Source organism: Montipora foliosa, chromosome 1, assembly GCF_036669935.1.
Source record: "Montipora foliosa isolate CH-2021 chromosome 1, ASM3666993v2, whole genome shotgun sequence".
NCBI classification, from domain to species: Eukaryota; Metazoa; Cnidaria; class Anthozoa; order Scleractinia; family Acroporidae; genus Montipora; species Montipora foliosa.
In genome coordinates, this window is record NC_090869.1 from 12,121,419 (window position 1) to 12,130,638 (window position 9,220).

At 37.4% G+C, this 9,220-nt stretch overlaps 1 protein-coding gene across 6 annotated transcripts in view; it reads right to left on the reverse strand.

Annotated features, from left to right (window-relative positions):
* The window catches only part of LOC137980134 (NLR family CARD domain-containing protein 3-like), a 42,977-nt gene extending 35,704 nt beyond the window's left edge, over positions 1 to 7,273 (reverse strand). For 3 of the 6 annotated variants that reach the window (XM_068827807.1, XM_068827737.1, XM_068827876.1), the window contains exon 1: positions 7,080 to 7,273. The gene's annotated coding sequence lies outside the window, so the exon portion shown is untranslated. The remainder of the gene's footprint in view (positions 1 to 7,079) is intronic. The other 3 variants (XM_068827664.1, XM_068827606.1, XM_068827534.1) reach the window with 1 other exon arrangement.
* Positions 7,274 to 9,220: the final 1,947 nt, after the last annotated feature.

A 9,220-nucleotide genomic window follows, 5' to 3' on the forward strand; every position in this document is an offset into this window, starting at 1 on the left:
ATATACACTATATGTATATTCATAGATAGGTAGAGGACTTTTTTTCTTTTCTCTTTATATAGGTATTTATTGATTAAAATTCAGATGTCTGCAGTTTAAAAAACATCAATTATATGATTGAAAAAATAAAACTACAACTTGTCTTGGTTACAATTTTGACCCATTGCATTTGAGTTGCGACCCATTGATTTCTGCCTGAGGCACAGGGTCCAGAGGAGATATGTTTGTCGTTAGAACATCAAAACCCGTCGAAAACATCTGAAATAATGGGTTATTTTGAACGCGTTGACGATCGCGTTACAGTTTCGTTACACATTCTGTATACCGCAAACCAAGAGACTGAGGGCTTGCAAGATCGGCTTACAGTATAAAATACGGAAAGGGAGGAAACTAATTTGGGGCTGATTTTCGAATCCCTGAAACTCAAATGGAATTGAATTAAATTGCCTGATTTTACTAATGTGATCTAGAATTGTTATGTATTTGCCAAATACTGTAGGAAAACGGCATAAGAAAGCGTTCAAATTCATTTTCGGCGACTGAAATTTACGGCTTCGAGAGAGAGAGCTTTCGTTCGGTGTGCACCGCAACACATGGTGACGGAAATGACGCGGTAAAGTAAATGTACGCAAGATCTGAAGTAATTTTAAGACGCCCCAAGTTCGAAAATACCAACGGTTTCTTTTGCAACTTTTCGACTGTTGACGTGTACAACAAATGTCCAGTCTTTAAAGATCTTTACTTCGGTTAAAACTCGGCTGCCTTTGCATAGATCTTGTGACTGGACTTTTATCCACTCAAAGAAATCGTCGCTAGAGCTAGATAAAAGCCAATCGAATTCTTTTGTGAAAGCTGGCAAGTCTTTCCATTTAACAAGGTCTTCTTCCAATCTTGAGGTTTTTGAAAGTGGGTACTGCCATACTCGGCCACCGTTAACTCTTTGCTGGACTCTACTCCCCTGTGGAAAGGCCTCCTTTAAAATAATCCCCAGTTCTTTGACTTGCAATGGAAAATTTTCCTTTTCGGAGCTGTTATTTACATAGTCGTCGAGTATTTCTTGTACGGAGCTAAATTTTTGTGCGTCTCTTCGATAATTCATTGAAAGCCTGCAGGTAAAATAGTCAAGTTCGATCAGGGAAAAATCAAACACAGTAATTTGTGGCTCACGTTCGAAAGCCAACTGGTCAGATATCTTACCATTTGGAAACAAACACGTGTTTTTCTCTGTTCAATACTTTGGATCTCTTCTCGTCCGGCTGCTTTTCGCGCAACGGAACGGGTCTTTTCAAGGGAGAAGCCGCCATTATTTTAAAACTCCCTCCACAGCTGATGTTTTGATTCTTGAATTAGTAACGGTCTGTTGCTTTTGCGTTTCCGGTCCCAATTCACTTCCGTCACCAAGTGCTGCGGTTCACATCGAACAAAGTCACGTGGTACAAGTTTCCTCCCTTTCCGTATTTTATACTGTAAGCCGATCTTGCAAGCCCTCGGTTTCTTGGTTTGTGGTATACAGAATGTGTAACGAAACTGTAACGCGATCGTCAACGCAATCAAAATAACCCATTATTTCAGATGTTTTCCACGGGTTTTGATGTTCTAATGACAAACATATCTCCTCTGGACCCTGTGCCTGAGGGGTACACTGTACCCATTAACACAATTTTCAAAATGAATCACTGAATTTAGCTAAAATCATACAAAAAACATAGGAGGAAATTAGTTGAGACATTAAATGAGAAAGGCGAAGTATTTAAACAGCAACCATTCATCCGTGCCAGAGGCAGCACAAAGATATTTTAAATATGCAACAATCTGATGATGATTATGTAGATTTATTGAATAAATTATGGTACAAAGGCACACTCGTTGCAGTACAAATTATTATCTTAGAAAAAACACAGAATTAATCAGATCTCAGGTGTAGGTTTCATTTTCCATTTCAACCTTGCACTAGTACAAGGCTAGAATTTGAACCTATTCATACAAAAGATGGAAATGCTAAATACAAGGCAAAAATAGTAACAAATCGATGTGACGTCACAACTGCCCGCCCGATAGAAAGCCCAAAAAACCCTCAGAGCTTTCGCTAGCGTTCACAGGAGACCCACAAAATTAGGAAGCCTTCTCCTTCGTCGAACGCAATTAACTTAATAAGAAAGTCAACCGAAGGGAAGTAAGCATAATAGTCGTAAGTGAATATTTTTCGTATTTTTGTTCTTTTGTCTAATTGCATGTGTCTTAAGAGCTTCACAAACGGCAAGGGTCACCATGAGTTTTAGAAAGTTGGTTACAAAGCCCCTCCGTTTAGTTGGCTGAGGAAGAGTATTTGTTTCCCAAAACAGCTACAATACTTGGACGTCTGCGCCCATTGCTACTGTGCTGTTTTGGGAATGTGATGCAAATAATATCTAACAATCTAGGACATGTCAGAATTGAGAAATGTGTCGTGTTAAGGTGACAGGAAAAAGATGCAGCTTTGAGAATTTCTTTTCTGTCCTGGATACTCTGTGGCCCCCATTAATCTTTCCGTCAATCACTTCCTATTTAAATTTTCTCCATTTGACCAAAAAACAGAAAAAACCTGTACGAAAGAAGTTGAAAATATATTCTCTTTTTTTTTCTGCTCTGCGGATAATGGGCAAAACCAAAGTAAAATTATATTACTTTTAAGCCCTATTCTACCTCAAGGAACAACATCAGCTTTAATTAAAACGTTATTTAACAGACGTAAGTGTATTCAAATGAGTATATTGGCATGATCTAATTTTCGCTAATGTAGCTTCTTTTATTGCAGATAGTGTAAACTAAGATTTTCTTGCAACTACATTTGTAAAGAAAGAAAGCTTCTCAAATTGCATAGTATTTACCGCAGCTTATCTCCCAAATAAGCACAGTTACCCCTCATTGTCTGCTTTTTGGGCAGCAGTTGATCTTTACTTTACTGCATGGCAAGTTAAAGAAAACCTGTACCTGGGAACATTATTAGGGGCAATTGTCCTCTTATTGACTCATTTCATTCTTGATTTAGTTCAAAAGCACAATCTTAGCTAGTAACTGGTAAGTGTAGAACATTTGTCTAGTCAGACAAGCCAATCAGTCCGGAAAATTAAGTGTTTTCTGTGCTGGTAAAATAAAAAAGTACAGTTCATGTTGGATTTCAGATGAAACAAATCATAGTAAATTTCTGAATTGCTTTATACATGTATGTTGATCTTCAATCTTCACAGAAATTCCATCTACCTGATAGCGCAACTAATATCCCAATTTTACTTGCCCTGATAAGATTTTTAGTTGCCATGGGCAAGCGGGCAACTGTTAACATAGAGCCCTGGCTTGCAGGTTGCATATAAGAAAACTTTGGTGGGTTGGTATACTCAACTCATTCCCTTTTGGCACACGACCTACGTGTCTAACAAATTGTTGGAAGAAGTCAAGCTTCTTTTGTTGCTTGAAATTTGGTCCCAATTTAACAACAAAATTTATTAGTCATCAATTATGTGAAAATAATTAGGCAAATATCATGACAAATAGTGTCAAATAGCCACTCAGATTTTTGAAAACTTTAAAGGTGAAGGCAATATAATTATAAGGTCCAAGTAATTTTCTATCGAAAGTTGACAGATGCAGTTGGGCTGGAGGGAATTATATTGCATTTTTGAATTTCCATACATCAACTCCACAGAAACTGGCAAGTAAACTCACAGTGGAAAATAAAGAACACAATCAGCCCTAAACACAGCATAACAGAGAAATGCTTGGACCTCTAGTTTACATTTATCATTCAAAGTTTACTCAGATTTTTAATTATTTTTGGATTAATTAACATACAAACATGTCCTTTTTGTTTGGGCAAAAAATAAAGTGTAAAATGGCAGATTTTAAAATGTCAACAAGGTGTATCAAAATCTGCACTGTCAACAAAAGAAATTTGTTTGGCTGATGGACTCTATTCTAAAAACTGATTAACACAATATTCAGCTCCAATGGATAAGCTGTGAAACTTGCCACAATAGTTTTGTGCACATTGCATACATGTACCTATGTATCACGTGTTGTTTACCGTTGAAAAGGCAAAGTTCTTCTTGTCATGGCGTGACGGCCAGGTTATTCGGTGAATACAAAGATGAATATGCGATGCAAGAAAAGAAAAGTGAAACAACGATAAAAGAGGAACAGATGCAGACTAGGAAAAAAAAGACAAAGTCATTCTCCATTTTTCAGACCCATAGAGCAAGACAGACTTTACATTAGAATTGAAAATTCTAATTTTGGTGGCTGTTGTTATTTCCCTGGATCTCCAGATGTTTGCTAAGATATAAATGCGCTACGTGCTTTCTCTATCCTCGCCAATACGTCTTCGTCCGTTCCTCCTGTGATGTTGATAACACTGCCTAAGTATGTGACAGACGTAAAATAGTAAGACTTGCGTGTTGAATGATTAACTAGACCCTCCGTGAGGGTGCACTGGGTAGCCTGTGGTACGTGCAGCGTTCCAGGCAATTTTTTTCAAGTTGGGGGGTCATTAAAGACCATTTAAGGGCTCACCCAGAAGTCATACCAGCAGAGTCCCTTTGGCTCACAAGTCCTCACACGTTCGTAGGACGAAACAGATCCTTTTCTGAGGTTAAAAACCTGGCTACCGGCCTATTAATTAATCATTTGTCAGAAAGAAGAAATTCCTGTCCTCTTTAAAAAAATTGACATACATTGCTTACGTGTGGTAGTGAAGTAACACAGCGATTTATTCCATAACAACTGAGCTGTGCGTTGTCTTCCAGGAGATTCAAGTTGTCCTTGCGTAATATGTAGCTCTAACAGTGCCTGATATTGTTTTGGTTTTGTCTATTATTGTAGTGCCATGGTAGAAGTCTTGGGTAAATAGCCTGAGAAGACATGTGGTTACTAGCAAAGTACTGAACCCAGAAAGATTGAAGAAAACAAATGGGAAGTGAAAAACATTGTCTTCTGGGATGACATGTTGACAGTTGTCTTTGCGTAATATGTAGGTCTAACAGTACACGATATTGTTTTGGTATTGTCTATCATTGCAGCGCCATGGCAGAAGTCTTACATAAATAGCCCCTTGAGAAGACATGCGGTTACTAGCAAAGTACTGAACCTAGAGAGATTGAAGAAAATAAAAGGGAATCGAGAAACACTGGCTTCTGGGCTGACACGTTAATCATGCAACTTCTTTCCACTACAAGTGTAAGCGTGCACTGACAGCATCTGGCAGCTTTGTAAACAAAAGTTGAAAGTTGAAGTTAACCTCTGTCCGACAGCGTTAGTAACTGGATGGGCGACCTAAGACCTAAATTATATTTTAATGCTATCAAATGCAAACCAAGCAAGATACAGATTTTGTTAGCCTGCTTTATGCAAAACAATTATTGATGTAAAAGTAAATAAATATGGATACACAGTTTTTAAGAAGAGCAGAAGGAAGTTTCAGGACGGTCGATCGAGAATAAAATATTTTGCCATCGGTAACAAAATTTACGACATGAAAACAACATTAATTTTGAACCACAAATATAAAAAGTTACCATCAGTGAAAAACATTTTGGGAGATTTTAGTTGTTTTGTTGTAATTGTACTTTTGGCTGCACTGAGTAAATCGCACATCAAATTCAGCGGGCGCAGTGATCAAGTTACCGCGGCATGTTTACTCGCAAAACAGTGAAGCATCTGTGTTAAATGATGCTTAGATACCGGGTTTTTGTTTTTGTTAGTTTTCTTTTTCTTTCAATTGTTATAAATTTTGACAAGAAATGTGCGAATTCAACACAAAGATCACAATCGCCCAACTCTCAGAGGTTGACCATTGTTTCTGGAAAATTAAAAATCTACTCTCCAAAACAAGGTTATTTATCACCAGGTAATTCCATCGTTTTGGTAATAGCAGCTACTTTATTATTCATCAGCGTCACAATCTTTTGCCGATTTTGGGGGTCATTTTGTTGAAACTCAAGCACACTTCCAACAGACCTGTTTATTTTCGTGACTTATGCGTCACCACAAAAATTCTCCCCGTATCACATTTCAACACATGTATGCAAATTTGCTAAGCTCGAGAATTACACAACATGATAAATTTACAAAAGCTGGAAATTTCACAGAAATATTTTCCAGCGAAACATTTATTGAAACAAGCAACATATTTGCTATAAGAGGCAAGAAACCCTTCCTATTTCAGTTGCGTGCGTGCAAGTGAAACACACAATCACAAAGCATATCCAATTAAATAAATTTCTGACAGTTCACATCAAACCCTTTTCTAAAGAACCTTGACCATAAATAATAAAGCACAAAAGAGACAACAAGCTTTCATTCAAATAATTTTTCACTGTCACATTTCCAATTTTTTTTAACCTTTGCAGAGTTGAGTACAAAATGAATGTTACTTGCTAAAATAGCATTTTAGCAGATGTTTGACAATTTTTATGTGAATCCCCGTAAAAACGAACATTTCTAACTTATTCCTATTCCGGAATACGGTCAATCGAACTCTCCCTTAATCAGTAAACGAGTGCTTTCTTATTCACACGATCTCGTGAAAAGTGTAGTTAACCGAACCGCGAAATGAAAGCTAAGGAGCGCCAAGATTGCAGAATACCCGGTTTAGGAATGGAGTTAATTATTTATATGAATATCATTTTCTCTGAGATGGCAGTTTTTTGAGTAAGACATTTAGTGGGCCAGGTATTCTGCAATCTAGCCGAATGCCACATGAACTCCGGTAAATAGGATGAAAAGTTATCTTTGCGAGTACCAAAAACTGGCCAATTCATTTTCAACTGTCTCCAATGTCCTTCCTGTTTATTAGTATTAAACCTCTTCTCGATCATTAACAATTAAACTCTTTCGAATGGTTCTTTTAACGCTAACACGAGAGCCACAGAGCCACTCAAACATAAACATTCCACGTTCTTTTAAACGCTAAAACGACTGAGGAGCGGCGAAACTGCTTTTGGAATGGCCCTGTATGAATAATTATATATTCTGTGGTACACATGGTTGCTCACGCCCTTCGATCAATATCAATACTATTTTCCTTTACAGTGTTTTAAAACGCTTACCAATATCACAGCAACTCGCTGCGCAGGGAGCAGAGGAGTCCTAGTTTACCGTTTCCGTACCGTCTTCTTCCTAGCCATCCTCGGAGACCCAGGGGCAGATCGCGGAGGCAAGGGAAAGTCTAACGGGCGAAAGAAAATGGCGACGAAGAAAAACATAGTAGGGCGAGAAGAGCCCCTGGGGCAAGTTCTTACCACACCAGTTCCAAACAGCAAAAAGAGCAGAGGTCATTCTCAATTTTGATTGGTGCCAGAAATTCTTTGTGTTTTTCTGCCCAATCAGAGGTCAGCACGCCGTGAAGTCGTTTCGTGTCTTCTTACACGGAAATCACTTGATCGCCATACTCGCCTTGATTCGTTTGGCAAGGTTTTGCTCGAGGAGAAAAGTCTCAATCACAGCACAAAATATACAGGGAATCGTTCGGAATATCGGCGGAGAAATACGCTGGACCTTTCGCAGGTATTGGTACAGTAGCGTATTTCCAAATGTGCTAGATTTGTTTAATGATGTCCTCCCCGATTCACCTAATAAAGTAGCAGCGGTTACTTTTGATCTCCTTTTCTTAGTCGAGGTATTTCTAGATTTCTTGCATCAATTGCTGTGGCTGAAATTTTGCTGATCTCCAGAGAAAACGTTTGCTTCTGAATGCTGCCAAAGTAACAGCTGATGTGTTCTTTAATAGCCTTGCAAAGAGCAATACCCAGGCTGTGCAAATGTGCTGGCAATTCCTTTGAGACAATTTTACTTGGATAATGGACAATAATCTGAACGTGAAAAAAGATTAAAGACAGTTGCAAAGAACACAGGAAAGAGATTGTGAATATTTTATGAGCACCGTAAGTTGGGTTGTCATTAATGTTCTCAAGCAACATGAATTTTGCTCTAAGGAAATTTTTGTTTGCTATTTCATATTTCATACAAAAGTGTGCTGTGTGTTCGACAGTAATAACAACAACGGAGTCCTGGGGTTTCTAAAACAATGCTGAAAGAAATCTTCTCCAATAGTAAAACGCGTTTGGATCCATGTAGTACATAATCTGAGTTGTACCTCTGCAAATATAAAATCTTAACCGTGATATTTCTCTTTACATTCGTTCAATATTTTTTATTAATTTGTCAGCGTTATTGGACACATCAGAAAAAGTAGCACAATATTTCAGTTTAGGGAAACCATTAGTAACTGATTTATGTACTATTTTCATATTTCCCACAGAGAGAAGGAAACAGCATACTCTTTCTATAGTACAAGTATGCTGAACAACGACAACAATGATATTAATGATAATGATAATAATAATGATGATAATAATAATAATGATAATAATAATAATTATTATTATTATTATTATCATTATTATTATTATTACTATTATTGTTGTTGTTGTTGTTCAACTGTATCCAGCTGCTTGGGTTTTGAAATCAGCATAAATATTATACTCAGGCAAAATGCAAAATGTCACTGCAGCATTAATCTAGATAGACAATTGTTCGAAGAGGTAAAGAGCACTCTACAAAATGACAGAAATGTGGTCACTGATGAAAAGAGAAATTATTTTCTCAGTTTAACGAATGGGAAAAAGATTACTCCAATCTTTACAAAAGGGCTACAGCTTCATACCTGTGTAATACTATTGCGAGGCAATGTTTTAAAGGGTATACAAAAATTTGGTTTTATCAACAGAGTTGATAATGTAAATTGTCCACCGCTCTGACGAAGGGCTAACGCTCGAAACGTCAGCTTTTAGAATCTCTGTACAGTGGACAATTTACATTATCAACTCTGTTGATAAAACCAAATTTTTGTATACTACTTCCCCACCGACGCAGCACCACAGTTTCTTTAGAAACTACCCCTTCATTCAAATGTTTAAAAGGGTGTTTGCTGGGTCTCAACTGCTGCTATGGTAATGGTACAGTGCTGCTCAAAGGCCCTCTAAAACTTGTTGCTTGAAAAGTATCTCGAAAACTAATTCAGTGCTCAAGAAGTATTTTGTTTTTTACATTTTGAAACCATATCATAATTCTGTGACCCAGCACATGATGTGAGAAAGAACTATAAACTGAAGAAGAATTTGAAATATTTATGAAAAAGCTGAAAGATGAAAAAAATTCCACTGGAAGAATGCAAAATAACGTTTCTCAC